Source organism: Scyliorhinus torazame, chromosome 23 (assembly GCF_047496885.1).
Source record: "Scyliorhinus torazame isolate Kashiwa2021f chromosome 23, sScyTor2.1, whole genome shotgun sequence".
Classification (NCBI taxonomy): domain Eukaryota; kingdom Metazoa; phylum Chordata; class Chondrichthyes; order Carcharhiniformes; family Scyliorhinidae; genus Scyliorhinus; species Scyliorhinus torazame.
In genome coordinates, this window is record NC_092729.1 from 41,987,124 (window position 1) to 41,996,588 (window position 9,465).

The following is a 9,465-nucleotide window of genomic DNA, read 5'->3' on the forward strand; positions in this document are numbered from 1 at the left end:
CTCGCTCTCTGTGTGTGTCCCTCGCTCTCTGTGTGTCCCTCGCTCTCTGTGTGTGTCCCTCGCTCTCTGTGTGTGTCCCTCGCTCTCTGTGTGTCCCTCGCTCTCTGTGTGTCCCTCGCTCTCTGTCTGTCCCTCGCTCCCTGTGTGTCCCTCGCTCTCTGTGTGTGTCCCTCGCTCTGTGTGTCCCTCGCTCTGTGTGTCTCTCGCTCTCAGTGTGTCCCTCGCTCTTTATGTGTCCCTCGCTCTCTGTGTGTGTCCCTCGCTCTGTGTGTCCCTCGCTCTGTGTGTGTGTCCCTCGCTCTGTGTGTATGTCCCTCGCTCTGTGTATCCCTCGCTCTCTGTGTGTCACTCGCTCTCTGTGTGTGTCCCTCGCTCTGTGTGTCCCTCGCTCTCTGTGTGTCCCTCGCTCTCTGTGTGTGTCCCTCGCTCTGTGAGTCCCTCGCTCTCTGCGTGTCCCTCGCTCTCTGTGTGTGTCCCTCGCTCTGTGTGTCCCTCGCTCTCTGTGTGTGTCCCTCGCTCTGTGTGTCCCTCGCTCTCTGTGTGTGTCCCTCGCTCTGTGTGTTCCTCGCTCTCTGTGTGTGTCCCTCGCTCTGTGTGTCCCTCGCTCTCTGTGTGTGTCCCTCGCTCTGTGTGTATGTCCCTCGCTCTGTGTATCCCTCGCTCTCTGTGTGTCACTCGCTCTCTGTGTGTGTCCCTCGCTCTGTGTGTCCCTCGCTCTCTGTGTGTCCCTCGCTCTCTGTGTGTGTCCCTCGCTCTGTGAGTCCCTCGCTCTCTGCGTGTCCCTCGCTCTCTGTGTGTGTCCCTCGCTCTCTGTGTGTCCCTCGCTCTCTGTGTGTGTCCCTCGCTCTCTGTGTGTGTCCCTCCCTCTGTGTGCCCATCGCTCTCTGTGTGACCCTCTCTCTGTCTGTCCCTCGCTCTCTGTGTGTCCCTCGCTCTCTGTGTGTTCTTCGCTCTCTGTGTGTTCCTCACTCTCCGTGTGTCCCTCACTCTCTGTGTGCCCCTCGCTCTCTGTGTGTGTCCCTCGTTCTCTGTGTGTGTGTCTCGATCTCTGTGCCCCCCTCGCTCTCTGTGTCCTTCGCTCTCTGTGTGTCCCTCGCTCTCTGTACGTCCCTCGCTCTCTGTGTGTCCCTCGCTCTCTGTGTGTCCCCCGCACTCTGTGTGTGTCCCTCGCTCTCTGTGTGTCCCTCGCACCCTGTGTGTCCCTCGCTCTCTGTGTGTCCCCCGCTCTCTGTGTGTGTCCCTCGCACTCTGTGTGTCCCTCGCACTCTGTGTCCCTCGCTCAGTGCGTCCCTCGCACTCTGTGCGTCCCTCGCTCTCTGTGTGTGTCCCTCACTCTGTGCCTCCCTTGCTCTCTGTGTGTGTCCCTCGCTCTGTGCGTCCCTCGCTCTCTGTGCGTCTCTCGCTCTCTGTGTGCCCCTCGCTCTCTGTGTGTGTCCCTCGCTCTGTGTGTCCCTCGCTCTCTGTGCGTCCCTCGCTCTTTGTGTGTCCCTCGCTCTTTGTGTGCCCCTCGCTCTCTGTGTGTCCCTCGCTCTGTGTGTCCCTCGCTCTGTGCGTCCCTCGCTCTCTGTGCGTCCCTCGCTCTCTGTGAGTCCCTCGCTCTCTGTGCGCCCCTCGCTCTCTGTGTGCCCCTCACTCTGTGTGTCCCTCGCTCTCTGTGTGTCCCTCGCTCTGTGCGTCCCTCGCTCTCTCTGTGCGTCCCTCGCTCTCTGTGCGTCCCTCGCTCTCTGTGCGTCCCTCGCTCTCTGTGTGTGCCCCTCGCTCTGTGCGTTCCTCGCTCTCTGTGTGTCACTCGCCCTCTGTGTGTCCCTCGCTCTCTGTGTGTGTCCCTCGCTCTCTGTGTGTGTCCCTCGCTCTCTGTGTGTCCCTCGCTCTCTGTGTGTCCCTCGCACTCTGTGCGTCCCTCGCTCTGTGCGTCCCTCGCTCTGTGTGCGCCCAAGCGCACGGTATCATTGTGGATAGCACAATTGCTTCACAGCTCCAGGGTCCCAGGTTCGATTCCGGATTGGGTCACTGTCTGTGCGGAGTCTGCACATCCTCCCCGTGTGTGCGTGGGTTTCCTCCGGGTGCTCCGGTTTCCTCCCACAGTCCAAAGATGTGCAGGTTAGGTGGATTGGCCATGATAAATTACCCTTAGTGTCCAAAATTGCCCTTAGTGTTATGTGCGGTTGCTGGGTTATGGGGATAGGGTGGGGGTGTGGGCTTGGATAGGGTGCTCTTTCCAAGATCTGGTACAGACTCGACGGGCCGAATGGCCTCCTTCTGCACTTTAAATTCTCTGATAAACTGTGATCGCTCTCTGTTCGTCCGCCGCTGTCTGTATGTCCCTCGCTCTCTGTGTGTGTCCCTCGCTCTCTGTGCGTCCCTCGCTCTGGTACAGACTCGACGGGCCGAATGGCCTCCTTCTGCACTTTAAATTCTCTGATAAACTGTGATCGCTCTCTGTTCGTCTGCCGATGTCTGTATGTCCCTCGCTCTCTATGTGTCCCTCGCTCTCTGTGTGTCCCTCGCTCTGTGTGTCCCTCGCTCTCTGTGTGTCCCTCGCTCTGTGTGTGTGTCCCTTGCTCTCTGTGTATCCCTCGCTCTCTGTGTGTCCCTCGCTCTCTGTGTGTCCCTCGCTCTCTCTGAGTGTCCCTCGCTCTCTGTGTATCCCTCGTTCTGTGTGTCCCTCGCTCTGTGTGTCCCTCGCTCTCTGTGTGTCCCTCGCCCTCTGTGTGTCCCTCGCCCTCTGTGTGTCCCTCGCTCTCTGTAGTCCATCGCTCTCTGTGCGTCCTTCGCTCTCTGTGTATCCCTAGCTCTCTGTGTCTCCCTCGCTCTCGGTTTCACCCTCGCTCTCTGTGCGTCCCTCGCTCTCTGTGCGTCCCTCGCTCTCTGTCTGTCCCTCGCTCTCTGTGTGTGTCCCTCGCTCTGTGTGTCCCTCACTCTCTGTGTGTCCCTCGCTCTCTGTGTGTCCCTCGCTCTCTGTGTGTGTCCCTCGCTCTGTGTGTCCCTCGCTCTCAGTGTGTCCCTCGCTCTCTGGGTATCCCTAGCTCTCTGTGTCTCCCTCGCTCTGTGTGTCCCTCGCTCTCTGTGTGTGTCCCTCTCTATGTGTGTGTGTCCCTCGCTCTCTGTGAGTCACTCGCTCTCTGTGTGTCCCTCGCTCTCTGTGTGTGTCCCTCGCTCTGTGTGTCCCTCGCTCTTTGTGTGTCCCTTGCTCTCTGTGTGTCCCTCGCTCTCTGTGTGTCCCTCGCTCTCTCTGAGTGTCCCTCGCTCTCTGTGTATCCCTCGTTCTGTGTGTCCCTCGCTCTGTGTGTCCCTCGCTCTGTGTGTCCTTCGCTCTCTGTGTGTCCCTCGCTCTCTGTAGTCCCTCGCTCTCTGTGCGTCCCTCGCTCTCTGTGTGTCCCTCGCTCTCTGGGTATCCCTAGCTCTCTGTGTCTCCCTCGCTCTCTGTGTCTCCCTCGCTCTCTGTGCGTCCCTCGCTCTCTGTGCGTGCCTCGCTCTCTGTCTGTTCCTCGCTCTCTGTGTGTGTCCCTCGCTCTGTGTGTCCCTCGCTCTCTGTGTGTCCCTCGCTCCCTGTGTGTCCCTCGCTCTCTGTGTGTGTCCCTCGCTCTGTGTGTCTCTCGCTCTCAGTGTGTCCCTCGCTCTTTATGTGTCCCTCGCTCTCTGTGTGTGTCCCTCGCTCTGTGTGTCCCTCGCTCTCTGTGTGTGTCCCTCGCTCTGTGTGTATGTCCCTCGCTCTGTGTATCCCTCGCTCTCTGTGTGTCACTCGCTCTCTGTGTGTGTCCCTCGCTCTGTGTGTCCCTCGCTCTCTGTGTGTCCCTCGCTCTCTGTGTGTGTCCCTCGCTCTCTGTGTGTCCCTCGCTCTCTGTGCGTCCCTCGCTCTGTGCGTCCCTCGCTCTGTGTGCGCCCATGCGCACGGTATCATTGTGGATAGCACAATTGCTTCACAGCTCCAGGGTCCCAGGTTCGATTCCGGATTGGGTCACTGTCTGTGCGGAGTCTGCACATCCTCCCCGTGTGTGCGTGGGTTTCCTCCGGGTGCTCCGGTTTCCTCCCACAGTCCAAAGATGTGCAGGTTAGGTGGATTGGCCTTGATAAATTGCCCTTAGTGTCCAAAATTGCCCTTAGTGTTGGGTGGGGCTGCTGGGTTATGGGGATAGGGTGGGGGTGTGGGCTTGGATAGGGTGCTCTTTCCAAGATCTGGTACAGATTCGACGGGCCGAATGGCCTCCTTCTGCACTTTAAATTCTCTGATAAACTGTGATCGCTCTCTGTGCGTCCGCCGCTGTCTGTATGTCCCTCGCTCTCTATGTGTCCCTCGCTCTCTGTGTGTCCCTCGCTCTGTGTGTCCCTCGCTCTGTGTGTCCCTCGCTCTCTGTGTGTCCCTCGCTCTTTGTGTGTCCCTCGCTCTCTGTGTGTCCCTCGCTCTCTGTGTGTCCCTCGCTCTGTGTGTCCCTCGCTCTCTGTGTGTCCCTCGCTCTCTGTGTGTCCCTCGCTCTTTGTGTGTCCCTCGCTCTCTGTGTGTCCCTCGCTCTCTGTGTGTCCCTCGCTCTCTCTGAGTGTCCCTCGCTCTCTGTGTGTCCCTCGCTCTGTGTGTCCCTCGCTCTGTGTGTCCCTCGCTCTCTGTGTGTCCCTCGTTCTCTGTGTCACCCTCGCTCTCTGTGCGTCCCTCGCTCTCTGAGTGTCCCTCACTCTCTGTGTCACCCTCGCTCTCTGTGTCACCCTCGCTCTCTGTGCGTCCCTCGCTCTCTGTGCGTCCCTCGCTCTCTGTCTGTCCCTCGCTCTCTGTGTGTGTCCCTCGCTCTGTGTGTCCCTCACTCTCTGTGTGTCCCTCGCTCTCTGTGTGTCCCTCGCTCCCTGTGTGTCCCTCGCTCTCTGTGTGTGTCCCTCGCTCTGTGTGTCCCTCGCTCTCAGTGTGTCCCTCGCTCTTTGTGTGTCCCTCGCTCTCTGTGTGTGTCCCTCGCTCTGTGTGTCCCTCGCTCTCTGTGTGTGTCCCTCGCTATGTGTGTATGTCCCTTGCTCTGTGTACCCCTCGCTCTCTGTGTGTCCCTCGCTCTCTGTGTGTGTCACTCGCTCTGTGTGTCCCTTGCTCTCTGTGTGTCCCTCGCTCTTTGTGTGTCCCTCGCTCTCTGTGTTTGTCCCTCGCTCTGTGAGTCCCTGGCTCTCTGTGTGTCCCTCGCTCTCTGTGTGTGTCCCTCGCTCTCTGTGTGTGTCCCTCGCTCTCTGTGTGTGTCCCTCGCTCTCTGTGTGTGTCCCTCCCTCTGTGTGTCCCTGGCTCTCTGTGTGTCCCTCGCTCTCTGTGTGTGTCCCTCGCTCTGTGTGTCCCTCGCTCTCTGTGTGTCCCTCGCTCTCTGTGTGTCCCTCGCTCTCTGTGTGTCCCTCGCTCTCTCTGAGTGTCCCTCGCTCTCTGTGTATCCCTCGTTCTGTGTGTCCCTCGCTCTGTGTGTCCCTCGCTCTCTGTGTGTCCCTCGCTCTCTGTAGTCCCTCGCTCTCTGTGCGTCCCTCGCTCTCTGTGTGTCCCTCGCTCTCTGGGTATCCCTCGCTCTCTGTGTCTCCCTCGCTCTCTGTGTCTCCCTCGCTCTCTGTGCGTCCCTCGCTCTCTGTGCGTGCCTCGCTCTCTGTCTGTCCCTCGCTCTCTGTGTGTGTCCCTCGCTCTGTGTGTCCCTCGCTCTCTGTGTGTCCCTCGCTCCCTGTGTGTCCCTCGCTCTCTGTGTGTGTCCCTCGCTCTGTGTGTCTCTCGCTCTCAGTGTGTCCCTCGCTCTTTATGTGTCCCTCGCTCTCTGTGTGTGTCCCTCGCTCTGTGTGTCCCTCGCTCTCTGTGTGTGTCCCTCGCTCTGTGTGTATGTCCCTCGCTCTGTGTATCCCTCGCTCTCTGTGTGTCACTCGCTCTCTGTGTGTGTCCCTCGCTCTGTGTGTCCCTCGCTCTCTGTGTGTCCCTCGCTCTCTGTGTGTGTCCCTCGCTCTCTGTGTGTCCCTCGCTCTCTGTGTGTGTCCCTCGCTCTGTGTGTCCCTCGCTCTGTGTGTCCCTCGCTCTCAGTGTGTCCCTCGCTCTTTGTGTGTCCCTCGCTCACTGTGTGTGTACCTCGCTCTGTGTGTGTCCCTCGCTCTCTGTGTGTGTCCCTCGCTCTGTGTGTGTGTCCCTCGCTCTGTGTATCCTTTGCTCTCTGTGTGTCCCTCGCTCTCTGTGTGTGTCCCTCGCTCTCTGTGTGTCCCTCGCTCTGTGTGTCCCTCGCTCTCTGTGTGTCCCTCGCTCTCTGTGTGTCCCTCGCTCTCTGTATGTCCCTCGCTCTCTGTGTGTCCCTCGCTCTCAGTGTGTGTCCGTCGCTCTGTGTGTCCCTCGCTCTCTGTGTGTCCTTCGCTCTTTGTGTGTCCCTCGCTCTCTGTGTGTGTCCCTCGCTCTGTGCGTCCCTCGCTCTCTGTGCGTCCCTCGCTCTCTGTGTGCCCCTCGCTCTCTATGTGTCCCTCGCTCTCTTTGTGTCCCTCGCTCTCTGTGTGTGTCCGTCGCTCTGTGTGTCCCTCGCTCTGTGTGTCCTTCGCTCTCTGTGTGTCCCTCGCTCTCTGTGTGTGTCCCTCGCTCTGTGCCTCCCTCGCTCTCTGTGCGTCCCTCGGTCTCTGTCTGTCCCTCGCTCCCTGTGTGTCCCTCGCTCGCTGTGTGTGTCCCTCGCTCTGTGTGTCCCTCGCTCTCAGTGTGTCCCTCGCTCTTTGTGTGTCTCTCGCTCACTGTGTGTGTACCTCGCTCTGTGTGTCCCTCGCTCTCTGTGTGTGTCCCTCGCTCTGTGTGTGTGTCCCTCGCTCTGTGTATCCCTTGCTCTCTGTGTGTCCCTCGCTCTCTGTGTGTGTCCCTCGCTCTCTGTGAGTCCCTCGCTCTCTGTGTGTCCCTCGCTCTCTGTGTGTCCCTCGCTCTTTCTGTGTCCCTCGCTCTCTGCGTGTGTCCCTCGCTCTGTGAGTCCCTCCCTCTCTGCTTGTCCCTCGCTCTCTGTGTGTGTCCCTCGCTCTCTGTGTGTGTCCCTCCCTCTGTGTGCCCCTCGCTCTCTGTGTGCCCCTCGCTCTCTGTGTGCCCCTCGTTCTCTGTGTGCCCCTCGCTCTCTGTGTGTCGCTCGCTCTCTGTGTGAGTCCCTCGCTCTCTGTGTGTCCCTCGCTCTCTGTGTGTGTCCCTCGCTCTCTGTGTGTGTCCCTCCCTCTGTGTGCCCCTCGCTCTCTGTTGTGGTGTTGGGTGTTCTGACACACAGATGAGCCAACACGGTTGTATATGGTACAACGCTATTTTATTCAAACTTACTATGTACAGTTTTGTCTTTGCACTCTGCACGTGGGGGATCCCTGCTTGTGATGTTGTAACAGCTCTTCTCTGTTTCTTTGTCCCCAGACCTACTGACCACCAGGTGTCGTGCTCGTGCTTTTTATGTGGTTGGTGTTCTTGTCTGTGATTGGTTGTGGTGTTGTGTGTTCTGATTTGCCTGTTGGTGTGTCCATCATGATGTGTGTGTTTGAATATCATGACATCTGTGTGTCCCTCGCTCTGTGTGTCCCTCGCTCTCTGTGTGTCCCTCGCTCTCTGTGTGTCCCTCGCTCTCTGTGTGTCCCTCGCTCTCTGTGTGTCCCTCGCTCTCTGTGTGTCCCTCGCTCTCAGTATGTGTCCCTCGCTCTCAGTGTGTGTCCCTCGCTCTCTGTGTGTCCCTCGCTCTCTGTGCGTCCTTCGCTCTCTGTGTGTCCCTCGCTCTCTGTGTGTCCCTCGCTCTCTGTATGTCCCTCGCTCTCTGTGTGTCCCTCGCTCTCAGTGTGTGTCCGTCGCTCTGTGTGTCCCTCACTCTCTGTGTGTCCTTCGCTCTTTGTGTGTCCCTCGCTCTCTGTGTGTGTCCCTCGCTCTGTGTGTGTCCCTCGCTCTGTGTGTCCCTCGCTCTCTGTGTGTCCCTCGCTCTCTGTATGTCCCTCGCTCTCTGTGTGTCCCTCGCTCTCAGTGTGTGTCCGTCGCTCTGTGTGTCCCTCGCTCTCTGTGTGTCCTTCGCTCTTTGTGTGTCCCTCACTCTCTGTGTGTGTCCCTCGCTCTGTGCGTCCCTCGTTCTCTGTCTCTGTGCGTCCCTCGCTCTCTGTGTGCCCCTCGCTCTCTATGTGTCCCTCGCTCAATGTGTGTCCCTCGCTCTGTGTGTCCCTCGCTCTCTGTGTGTCCCTCGCTCTCTGTGTGTCCCTCGCTCTCTGTGTGTCCCTCGCTCTCTGTGTGTCCCTCGCTCTCTGTGTGTCCCTCGCTCTGTGCGCCCCTCGCTCTCTGTGTGTGTCCCTCGCTCTGTGCGTCCCTCGCTCTCTGTGCGTCCCTCGCTCTGTGTGTGTGTCCCTCGCTCTGTGCATCCCTCGCTCTCTGTGTGCACCTCGCTCTGTGTGTCCCTCGCTCTCTGTGCCTCCCTCGCTCTCTGTGAAGGGGCTGCACACTTTTTTGGGCGAGCCTTGAACTTGGCCCCAATCAATTGGTCCGTTTCTCGATGGTTCCTATCGATTTCATCCAATAAAGGGGTGGGTGCCCTGATTGCTGGGCGTGTCCTAGGTGGCCGTTGGCCTTCTTTGTTCTGGTCTCCTCTGGCGCCGGGGTGTCTGCCTTAGTATCGGTTACTCAAATATTACTCTTTTGATCCCGGAGATGGGCCATTAGTATGCTAATGGACCTACAGTTTTTGGTCTTGTCTGGGAGCTGCGGCTCCAATCAACAGACAAACCCTGAACCTGCTTGTTTTCTCAGTATTGTCCAATTTCCCTGCAATCCTTACAAAGTGTCCATTTTGTAATCGGGAAGTGGCCATCCCAGATGGCTACAATACCACACTTAGTACTTCCTGGCGCCGTATCCCTCTATATCCATCTTATCCATGTATTTGTCGTTAACCCCTTTGAACGCCGTTAATATATCTGCTTCGACAAACTAATCTGATAATGCGTTCCTCGCAATCACCACCCAATCTAATAAAACCTGTCTCGCACATCTCCTCTAAACATTTCCCCACTGACCATAAATCCTCCTGGTGCCTGACTCCTCCACCCAACAGTAGAGTGCCTGCTCATCTACTCTCTGCACGCACCTCAAAATATTTTATGCCTTACATCGGTTCCAAAAAAATGAAAGATGACTTTTTATACTGATATTCTCCAGCCTTATTCATCAACCTCCGGCGTTCTGATAAAAACTGTCCAGGTGTTTTCAGCCTTTTCCCATAGCTAACACCCTGCAGACCAGACAACATGCTGGTAAACCTCCGCTGCACCCTCTCTCAAAGCCTCCCCATCCTTCTGTGGACAAAAATCGTGCTCAATGATTCAAGTGCGGCCACACATAGGTTGGAAACAACTGCAGCATGAATTGGCAGTTCCTATGCTGACATACAACAGCGTTATTCTTTAAGTTGGCTCGCCACTTACCCAGAGAGCTAATATTCATGGCCCTTTTCTGTAACTGTGTCTCCCAGTTCACCAGCGAGCTTATATACCTGAGCTATAATTCTGTAA